General features: G+C 46.2%; 1 long non-coding RNA gene across 1 annotated transcript; it reads right to left on the bottom strand.

Moving 5' to 3' along the window:
* Positions 1 to 6,254: 6,254 nt before the first annotated feature.
* Positions 6,255 to 8,599, bottom strand: LOC138793265 (uncharacterized). The gene is made up of 3 exons (XR_011363242.1): positions 8,467 to 8,599; positions 8,234 to 8,369; positions 6,255 to 6,592 (listed from the first exon to the last, which is right to left on the bottom strand). It is a non-coding gene; the product is annotated as an uncharacterized lncRNA (long non-coding RNA).
* Between the last annotated feature and the right edge of the window lie 3,258 nt (positions 8,600 to 11,857).

Below are 11,857 nucleotides of genomic sequence, written 5' to 3'. Positions count from 1 at the left end.
TTTAAGTGTAAGGGCCCTATTCCACCGGACGATTATCGTTTGCATAATCGTTAACGATTAACGACCTCAAACGATCGCTATTGCGAAAGACCTGAAAACGTTCACTCATTTCCATGGAACGATAATCATTACTTATGATCGTAATTGCGATCGTTTTTCTTCGCTATTTATTCGCTATTGCGTTCTTATCTATTGCGAACGACCGAACGACGTCTTATTCAATGCAAACGATTTGCGAACGTTTTGCGAACGAGCAACGATAAAAATAGGTCCAGGTCTTATAAAACGATTAACGATTTCTCGTTCGGTCGTTAATCGTTAACTGCATTTCAACCGAACGATTATCGTTTAGATTCGAACGATTTAACAATAATCTGAACGATAATCGTCCGGTGGAATAGGGCCCTAAGTGACAGGAGCAGCTCCTATCACTTACCGATCGGGACCCACAACTTAGGAGTTTGCCCCTATTCCACAGGTCGTTTAGAGGAGCAAATGAGCGCTCTCAGCGCTCGTTTGCTCCTCGTTCCCCACTCACTGCCACCGTTATTCAACGCGGCTGCAGCGAGTGGGTGAGTGCGGGAGGGGCGGCGGGGAGCTGCGGGGGGGCTGCCCGGGGGATTGCTGATCGTCCGGGCAGCCCATAGGATATAGCAGCGTCTGCTGCCGATGCTCCTATTCAAAGGAGCGACGGCAGCAGATCGCTGCTATATCAGTCGCTTGTTTTTCAACATGTTGAAAAACAAGCGACTGCAACGATCAGCCGACATGAACGATGTCGGCTGATCGTTGCACTCTATTCCACCGGACGATTATCGTCCGTAGCGGCCGATATCGGCCGAATACGAACGATAGTCGTTCCGTGGAATAGGGCCTGTTGTCTATTCAACAATAGGCAATATATATGGAAATGTATGCAACTATGGATGGACTTAAAGAGTCACTGTTGTTGTTTTTTTTGTTTTGTGTTTTTTTTTTTGTTTTTTTTCCAGAAATCAATAGTCCAGGCGATTTTAACCCCTTAAGGACAGAGCCAATTTCGATTTTTGCGTTTTCGTTTTTTCCTCCTTGTGCTTAAAAGGCCATAGTACTTGCATTTTTCCACCTATAAATCCGCATGAGCCCTTATTTTTTGCGTCACTAATTGTACTTTGCAATGACAGGCTGAATTTTTGCATAAAGTACACTGCGAAACCAGAAAAAAATTCAAAGTGTGGTGAAATTGAAAAAAAAAACGCATTTTGTTTATTTGGGGGAAATGTGTTTTTACGCCATTCACCCTGGGGTAAAACTGACTTGTTATGCATGTTCCTCAAGTCGTTACGATTACAACGATATATAACATGTATAACTTATATTGTATCTGATGGCCTGTAAAAAATTCAAACCATTGTCAACAAATATACGTCACTTAAAATCGCTCCATTCCCAGGCATATCATGAAGCTCTGTCCTATGCAGCAGCAGAGATGACTGGGTTTCTGGTTTAATTCTGAAGTGGTCACTCATGATATCACTTGCGATGGAGCATACCATGGAATAACCAAAAGACCAGTGTGCCCACTAATATAGTTCTATGGTTTTGATTATGCAGTGTAAACCCACAGAGCAATAGAAGTGTGTGCAGATTTCCATCCAGAAATTTTCTGGTGCATGTGGATAGGGTATTGAAAACCTCATCAATATCTACTGTAAGGGCCGTATTCCCACCGGACGATTATCATTCGCATAATCGTTAACAATCTCAAACGACCGCTATTGCGAAAGACCTGAAAACGTTCACTCATTTCCATGGAACGATAATCGTTACTTATGATCGTATTTGCGATTGTTTTTTATTCGCTATTTCTTTGCAATTGCGTTCGTATCTACTGCGAACGACCGAACGACGTCTTATTCAATGTGAACTATTTGCGAACGAGCAACGATAAAAATAGGTCCAGGTCTTATAAAGCGATCAACGATTTCTCGTTCGGTCGTTAATCGTTAACTGCATTTCAACCGAACGATTATCGTTTAGATTCAAACGATTTAACGATAATCTGAACAATAATCGTCCGGTGGAATAGGGCCCTAAGTGGCTGAAGATTTCCAACATGTCTGAGCCGGGGTAGGCTGCAGCGTAAACAGGCCTTTGTATCATTACTCACACAGTGGTAGGGACCATATTGAATTTATATGTAGTAGTTAGACATACTTCCCCACTTCAATTAATAAGCTAGTGCATGAATATACTGCTGGGGTAAAAGTAAAGGGTTAAACTCAGCAAAAACTAACATTAAACCTACAAAAATATGACTGAAACCCAAAACAATGTAAAAAAAAAAATCACTCTTTATTAAAAAGGAGTACCATATAATAAAAGACAGATTAATCAGAACAGCTATTGGCAAAACACATGGGCAACCAGATATGTAGTTTCCACGGATAAATCACTCTCCCACAAAGGGTTAAATACCCTCACAAATTAGAGCCGTAGTGATACAAGCAACAACAACACAGTTATGCTCATCCAATCGCGGCTGAGCAGCTGATGACGCGGCAGAGGGGGGCCGTCATTAGGGACGGCTGGAGCGCTCCAGCCGGCCTCCCGAAGATGCCATCGTTTGACCCAAGATGGTGGCTGGGGTCGACAGTAATCAGGTAAGTATACTGCACCACACTCCGGGGGTGAGGGGCACGGGTAAGGGGGCCATTCACTTACATAACACACATTACAAAGTATAACTTTGTATAACTTTTTAATGTGTGTCATTTAGTGAATAATTTTAAACGCTGCACTACCCCTTTAAGTGCTGGTTCACACAGGAGCCCAGTGTGATGCGCCCCAACGTACGTTTTGGCTAAACACCTTTATCGAGGGGTGGTGCTACACTGAAAAATCCGATCTTATATAGCCCCTACTATTTGATTCTCAACCAATCAGGTGTTCAATGTCCTAGTGGCGCCATGTGAATATGTAAATAGAAATCACCTGCATGACTCTTTGGCGCATAGCGATCGGGACAGGATTCTCCCGAATGCTTCTGGGTCAGAGACACACGTGGCCAGCCTCTTCATATGACGAGCGGTCACGTGATATTGCTCCAATCCGAAAACACAGGGGAGAGACCAGGCGCATGCAAACTCGTGCGAATATATATGCACAAGGAGAAGTCACTGAGCAACACAATTAAAGTGCAAAATGGAATTAAGACCTTTCAGGTATCCATTAAAAAGATATACCACCACTATATGTGTCCAGGATATCAAACTAAAGTGCTAGTGCTACAAGGGTGAAAGAAAGTATATAAATAAATATATGTGTGTGTGTGTTTGTATTTAAAAATATACTATAATATATATACTATAATATAAAAGTGCACACATGTAGTATATCAGAACAGTGGATGCAACTTCTTTTTTACATATCTTAGCTTCTCATCCTTTTTTCTTTTTTTCCTTTTTCTACTCTTTTCTCCCTCTTTACTGTCTTTCACATATACAGTGCATAACCAAGAATCTATATATATATATATATATATATATATATATATATATATATATATATATATATATAAAAATACAGCACATTAATAAAACCAAAAATATTATAAAACATAATACATAATCAAAAATTAAAACATTATCTTACACAGATCAAAATGTTCAGAGGAATGGTGGAAAACTCGCTACTTTATTTAATCCCTTTGGGTATAATGTCTTCAAAGTCAAAATCCATCATGTTTCACTATATCTCCACCCCGAACGCCAATATTGATCTTATCAATGCCCCTTACTTTACATTTTTTAGGGTCAAATGCATGAAAATGTCTGGCTATTGGTTTTAGGGCCTCAAAGTCAGTTACATCCTTCGCTTTGACAATGTCCCTAACGTGCTCACGAACCCGTGTCTTTAGTTCCCTGGTTGTTAGTCCCACGTATATTTTGGAACATGGGCATGTTGCATAATATACCACTGCACAACTCGAGAATATTATATGCTGCGTGATCTTAAAAGTCTGTCTCCCCAAACTATCCACAAAGTCTGTTGCTTTCTCAATATTCGGGCAGGCAATACATCTGCCACATGGGTAATAACACCACCTTTTCTTACTGGCTCTGAAAATATGGCTTGGCGGTTCAGCAATATATTCGCTTTTCGCTCTTTACAAGAATGTCTCTGAAATTTTTGGATCTCCTTGCTGTTAAGGCTGGCCTATTCGGTAAATAATTACACCAAATTGGATCAACTCTCAGGACCGCCGAGTGCTTTTTCAAACATTCCCTCGATCTGGACCAATGTGAGTGATAATTCGTGATAAACAGTACCTTTTCATCTATCTTTGATTTCTTCTTGACCAGCAGCAGATCATTTCAGTCAGCATCTTTCGCCCATATGTAATTCTGATCCGCACAAAGAAGTTGCACCTACATTACAAAGTTACAGGCCACTCCAGTGTGTCAGAAGTAAGATACTCTCACCTTTGGTGATATTGGTGATGCTCTGTTCAAAATAGCAGTCCGTGAACATCATATATGAAAGAAGTTGTAGAACGGGGTATCACCTTAAAGGGGTATTCCCAAGAGCTAAAAAAAATGTAATGCCCCCAAACCTTGCTGACCTTACTCACCAAGTCCCCCTGAGTATTTTGAGCCATCTCCTGTCTTTCTAGCTGCTGCCGTTCCTGAGTTACTACATTTCCCATCATGCAATGCTTCTGCCTGATGATGGTGAAGTAGCAGAGCTGAGACAATGAAGGAGATGATGACGGTGTAGCAGAGCTGAGTTGGCGGTGACTGTGTAGCAGAGCTGAGTTGGCGGTGACGGTGTAGCAGAGCTGAGTTGAGGGTGACGGTGTAGCAGAGCTGAGTTGGGGGGTGACGGTGTAGCAGAGCTGAGTTGGGGGTGACTGTGTAGCAGAGCTGAGTTGGCGGTGACGGTGTAGCAGAGCTGAGTTGGGGGGACGGTGTAGCAGAGCTGAGTTGGGGGGACGGTGTAGCAGAGCTGAGTTGGGGGGAAGGTGTAGCAGAGCTGAGTTGGGGGGAAGGTGTAGCAGAGCTGAGTTGGGGGGAAGGTGTAGCTGGGGGAAGGTGTAGCAGAGCTGAGTTGGGGGGACGGTGTAGCAGAGCTGAGTTGGGGGGGATGGTGTAGCAGAGCTGAGTTGGCGGTGACGCGGGCGATTGCGAGGGGCGGAGCTTGCTGGGGGCGGAGCTTGCCGCGGGTGATCGCGGGGGGCGGAGCTTGTCGCGGGCGATTGCGGGGCGGAGCTTGCCGTGGGGGGCGCGGGTGAGTGCGGAGGAGGCTATGCCGCGGGTGAGTGAGGGCTGCCACGGGTGATGGGGAGGGCGGTTGGTTGTGGTGCGTTGGGGCTGTGTGCTGCGGGTGAGTGCTGGACACAGCCCTGAGGCTCTGGACACAGGGGGTGAGCTCTGGGCTGGGGGTGACCCGGTGGCTGCTGTTAGAGAGGGAGACAGTGACATCTGCGCTGATCACTGTCTCCCTCTGGTAACAGCAGCCACCCAATCAGTGTTCTCAGTCACTTCACTGTGCTGGGACTGAGGACACGTGATGCCGTCTCGGAGGGTGGGGGCCAGGAGCAGGGAGCATGGCGGGTTGGACTAAGGTCTGATGAATCTCTGCAATCCGTGGGGGTGAATGCAGCTGGATAACAGCAAAACTGTGCAGAATCCAGAATAACTGTATATTGGAAAGATGGAAAGCTAGGGGCGGGCAGTGTATTAATGCAAAAATCATTTTGGGGGGGAATACCCCTTTAAAAACTTCACCTTTATTTTCGTCATACGGTTCGAAGCAGGAACACCTGAGAGGTGCTCACTCCCTGCCTCTGAGATGTTCCTGCTTTGTACTGTCTCACGAAAATAAAGGTGAAGTTTTTAAGGTGATATGCCGTTCTACAACTTCTTTCATATATGTAATTCTGATGTTTTTAGAATTAACATTAAGATTATCCATAAACAGTTTGGGCTGGTCCTCTGTTCACTGCCAGATCAAGAACACGTCGATGTACCATGCCCAAAACAGGACGCAGTCCATGATCTGATAGGAATAGGTCCCTCTTCCATAGCCCAAGGAAGAGATTTCCATATGAGGGCGCACAAGCCGCCCCCATTGCAGTCCCCTGGAGCTGTAGGTAGAGGGACCCTTTAAATGTGAAAAAATTGTGTGTTAACGTGAACTGGAGAAGGTCCACTACCAACATTGCCATATTCTGTTCGACATTGCTGCTATGTAGTAAAAAAAAGTTGCCTCAACACCATCGCTATGTTGGATGCTGGTGTAAAGCGACTCAACGTCGCATGTAACAAGCAGCATATTGGCATCAAGTTGTATTCCATTGATCTTTCCTAGCAAATCCATAGAATCCCGTGTAAATGATGGAAGGTATTCCACCAAAGGTTTGAGGACATAATCAATAAACTTGCTCACATTCTCTGTGAAATTACTTCTTCCGGGAGGACGGGTGGCGTTCTTATGACCCTTTGGAAGGAGATATAATGTTGGAATCATTGGACTCTTTATTGTCAAGGCTTCATGCAATTCTTTTGAGATCGTTCCTTCTGTCTCAGCCTGGATAAGGATTTCTTTCAAGCTAGACATGTACGAAACAAGAAGAATAAAAGGTAAGTTTTTTTTTATAACAATTGATGTCACTTAACTGCCTGTAAACTTTAGTTTCATACATATTCTTCGACCACACAACTGTGTTACCCCCTTTATCCGCTGGCTTATAAACCACATCTTTTAGCTTTTTCGATTTCCTTATACTCAACCTCTGTGCTTGAGTCAAAATTGTCATGTCTAATGTTTCCTGGAATTGATGTCAGTTCCTTCTCCACCAATTTAAAGGACAACTCCGGCCAAATCTATTTTTTTTATATATTATTACTTACGGAAAGTTAGACAAATTTCTAATGTACATTAATTATGGGAAATGCACATATAGGGCTATTTCCCTTAATTTAGTAGATCAGGGAGACTTCAGATTCTCTAAAAAAAGATGACATCACGAACCGGGGGTGTAATTACAATGGATCAACAGCAGGGGCGCACTATATATAGAAGTCAATGAGTACCATGACTTCTATATATAGTGTGCCCCTGCTGGACACTCCATTGGAATTTCAATGGATGTGTATGTAAATGTAATACAGTATACAGTGTTTTTGATTGATTACATTTATGGAATACTTTGGGGAGCAAGGACACTTGCTCCCCAAAGTATTCCATAAATGTAATCAATCAGTACATAACAGTAAGCCCGCCGAACCGCCGCTGCCGAACGCCCGCCGCTCTGGACTACACTTAACTACTACTCTCATGGTGATGGAAGAGTAGTAGCTGGGTTATATCGCCGTCGCCGATGCTGCTGGTGATGGGCGCAGGGGGAGCCGCTCATCACTGTGCAGCTATCATCCCCCTCCGCTCCCCCCTCCTCCTCCGGCCAAACTTAACACTATGTGATGGCTGACTCCCCGCCCGGCCACTGCTCTCTGATCACACGTGCCGGCTCCCGGTGCTTCCTGGTGTCCCCGGCCGGCATGTGTGATCGAAGAGCGGTGGCCGGGCGGGGAGTCAGCCATCACATAGTGTAAAGTTTGGCCGGAGGAGGAGGGGGGAGCGGAGGGGGATGATAGCTGCACAGTGATGAGCGGCTCCCCCTGCGCCCATCACCAGCAGCGGCAATATAACCCAGCTACTACTCTTCCATCACCATGAGAGTAGTAGTTGAGTGTAGTCCAGAGTGGCGGGCTTACTGTTATGTACTGATTGATTACATTTATGGAATACTTTGGGGAGCAAGGACACTTGCTCCCCAAAGTATTCCATAAATATATTCAATCAAAAACACTGTATACTGTATTACATTTACATACACATCCATTGTAATTCCAATGGAGTGTCCAATGAGTACCATTGACTTCTATATATAGTGCGCCCCTGCTGGCGATCCATTGTAATTACACCCCCGGTTCGTGATGTCATCTTTTTTTTTTAGAGAATCTGAAGTCTCCCTGATCTACTAAATTAAGGGAAATAGCCCTATATGTGCATTTCCCATAATTAATGTACATTAGAAATTTGTCTAACTTTCCGTAAGTAATAACATATTAAAAAATAGTTTTGGCCGGACTTCTCCTTTAACAAACATATCAATCAGTGGGCATAATGAAAAAGGGGGGAATTTTTGTGATTTCTTCCTAATACAATGGGGGGGGGGGGGGTGTCTTACCATAATTCGAGGTTTGTTCCTGTTCTAATTTGTGGAGAGTGCGGAGCCCAGCCTGTTCAGTTGAAGTAGGAAAAATATCTTCATGTTCGCTACGGTGATGCCATCTCTTCATCATCAATGTTTTTGCGAATAGTTACTGTAAAAGAATCAAATCAGGAAGAAAGAAAATGTTAAAACTTTCTCCAAAACGGACAAGTCTGTCTTGGTCAAGGTATGTGTGGACAAATTATTACCTTGGGACCTGAACCATCATCAGACGTCCCTGTTCGTGATTCCTGCTTATGTTTGTTCACTGAATTTCCCAAAAACTATTTCCTCATGTTTAGATGCATTGATGTGTAATTATGTCCCGATGCCTCACTCCGATCACTCACTGAAGAAATGGACATTAAATTTGGTATGGTCCATATTGCACTTGAGCAGCTGAATAAAGAAAAAAGTTTTCATGTACAGTATGGTACGGAATATACATTGCTGCAGCATCAGCTGTTATCTCCAAAGGAAGCTGCTGTTGGCTGTACACTTTTCCTGCAGTGGCCTCTGCTGGATAAATGTAGTATTACATGCTTTCAAATATCTATAGATGGGTTTGGTGTGAGACAATGCTGAGGACCACATAATGGGGGGAGGGGGGGGGGATGTTTACAAAAAATCAGATATTGCTGGGGCTTTAAAAAAAATAATAATTTTTAAATACCCCTGGTTCCCCTCAGCTCCATTTTGGCTCCTTCCAGTGGCCCTAATATCCCGTCTTTCTCCTGCCTCCAAGATGAGTGATCGGAGCAGGACCTGCCAGCCGTGTCCTGTATTAGCCAGTGATTGACTGAGCAGGGAGATTCCTGTTCCAAGTGCTCATTTCGGGAAGCGGAGAAAAACAGGAGACCTGACTACTAAAAGGAGCTGTGGGGGACCAGGGGTAAGTAAATAAATATTTTTTCTATTTTGTTAAAGGCCCCAGCAGCATTACAATTTTTTTAAATGTCATGCAACCCCTTGAAGGGGTATTCTATGTTTCATATGTTGCTGCCCATGGTGAGACTAACAATGCATTCTATATTGCAAATCTCTAAAATAAAAAAAAAAAACGGACTTGTTTCAAACCTATTCGGTTCTTAGTAAAGATGAGCGAACCTGGAGCATGCTCGAGTCCATCCGAACCCGAACTTTCAGCAATTATTATGATTAGCGGTGGCTGCTTAACTTGGATAAAGCCCTAAGGCTATGTGGAAAACATGGATATAGTCATTGGCAGGGGTGATTCTAGCCTCTCTGCTGCCCGAGGCGAACTATAGAATGACGCCCCCCCCCCCCCCCCCCCCCCCCCCCCCCCGTCAATCCGCCCACATTATAATCCACTACTGCCCCCTCTCCCCCCTCCCTTATAGATGGTCCCCCTCTCCCCCCTCCCTTATAGATGGTCCCCCTCTTTCCCCTCCCTTATAGATGGTCCCCCTCTTCCCCCCTTATAGATGGTCCCCCTCTTCCCCCCCCCCCTTATAGTTGGTCCCCCTCTTCCCTCTCTCCCCCCTTATAGATGGTCCCCCTCTTCCCCCCCCCCCCTTATAGATGGTCCCCCTCTTCCCTCTCTCCCCCTCCCTTATAGATGGTCCCCTCTCCCTTATAGATGGTCCCCCTCCCCCCCTTATACATGGTCCCCCTCTCCCCCCCTCCCTTATAGATGGTCCCCCTCCCCCCCTCCCTTATAGATGGTCCCCCTCTCCCCCTTATACATGGTCCCCCTCTCCCCCTTATAGACGGTCCCCCTCCCGCCCCTCCCTTATAGATGGTCCCCCTCTTTCCCCCCTCCCTTATAGATGGCCCCCCCCCTTATAGATGGTCCCCCTCTTTCCCCCCTCCCTTATAGATGCCCCCCCCCTATAGATGGTCCCCCTCTTCCCTCTCCCCCTCCCTTATAGATGATCCCCCCCCCTTATAGATCGTCCCCCTCTTTCCCCCCTCCCTTATAGATCGTCCCCCTCTTTCCCCCCTCCCTTATAGATGGCCCCCTTCCCCCCCTACCTTATAGATGGTCCCCCCTCTCCCCCCCCCCCTGCACAGCAGATAAAACAAAAACAAAAAACAGCACACAACTCACCTGCCCTCCGTTCCCCCGTCGAGCCTCTCTGGTCTGGTCCCGGCTGATGTGCGGCTGCCCGGGGTGTCCCGTCCTGTCCCCGGCAGCGCGCGCATCACAGAGCTCCCCGTGCGCCTGTGCCTGTGACTTCCGGCGCACGGGGAGCTCTCTGATGCGCGCGCTGCCGGGGACAGGACGGGACACCCCGGGCAGCCGCACATCAGCCGGGGGACTAAGGCTGCATTCCCACGTTCCGTGATCCTGACGGATCACGGACGTGGAATGCATGTACTGGAGCCCCCCCGCCCCCGGGAAGTATCTGTAATGAGATGCTGTGAGCGGGGGAGACTGTATTCATAAGCGCCGCGCTGTAGTATCAGCACCGCGCGGCTGATTTAGTACAGCGCGGCGCTTATGAATACAGTCTCCCCCGCTCACAGCATCTCATTACAGATACTGCCCGGGGGCGGGGGGGCTCCAGTACATGGTACAGTCAGGGCCGTTTTAATACATTGGTGGGCCCAGTGCACAGCCCTCAAGAGTGGGCCCCCCCTTACCTTTCTGCACATTGTATAATGTACTGAATTTGCCCCCACACTGTATCAAGAGCCCCAATACATACAGTAGTTACCTTATAACACTATTTCCACCATTCAGTGATTACATATTACATAAAAACTGCACTAAACAAAACAGAAAGATATCACCATTGATACCATTACATAATACCGCCACACCATGACCCCTATCAGTACAAGCCTATAACAGAGTGAAGTTACATCCAGTGACTCACCGGAGGCGTCTTCTCCGATCAGAGTCTGTCACCTTTTCTTTTTCTCTCCATCCAGCGTGGGCCACCTTGAAGTCTTCTCCTGGCTGTGAATCTTCTCTCCAGAATCTGCCAGACAAATATTTTAGGCTCCAACACATACAGTAGTTAGGTCCCTTGTACCCCTATACAGTAGTTACACCCCTCTGTACTCCTACATAGTTACACCCCTCTGTGCCTCCATAGTTTTAAGGTGTCCCTGTAGTATATAGACCCTCATGTGCTCCTCCAGTTATATACAGCCCTCCTGTGCGCTCCCCCATTAGTATATAGCCCCCCTGTGCACTCTCCCCAGTAGTATATAGCCCCCTGTGCTCACCCACAATAGTATATAGCCCCCCTGTGCTCTCCCCCAATAGTATATAGCCCCCCTATGCTCTCCCACAATAGTATATAGCCCCCCTGTGCTCTCCCACAATAGTATATAGCCCCCCTGTGCTCTCCCACAATAGTATATAGCCCCCCTGTGCTCTCCCACAATAGTATATAGCCCCCTGTGCTCTCCCCCAATAGTATATAGCCCCCCTGTGCTCTCCCACAATAGTATATAGCCCCCCTGTGCTCTCCCCCAATAGTATATAGCCCCCCTGTGCTCCCCCTCAATAGTATATAGCCCCCCTGTGCTCTCCATAATATATAGCCCCCTGTGCTCTCCCCCATAGTATATAGACCCCTGTGCTCCCCAATAGTATATAGCTCCCCTGTGCTCCCCAATAGTATA

The sequence above is a fragment of the Dendropsophus ebraccatus genome, chromosome 1, assembly GCF_027789765.1.
Source record: "Dendropsophus ebraccatus isolate aDenEbr1 chromosome 1, aDenEbr1.pat, whole genome shotgun sequence".
Taxonomy (NCBI): domain Eukaryota; kingdom Metazoa; phylum Chordata; class Amphibia; order Anura; family Hylidae; genus Dendropsophus; species Dendropsophus ebraccatus.
The sequence above is the reverse complement of the archived record's forward strand: the minus strand, read 5'-3'. Positions and strand labels throughout refer to the sequence as shown.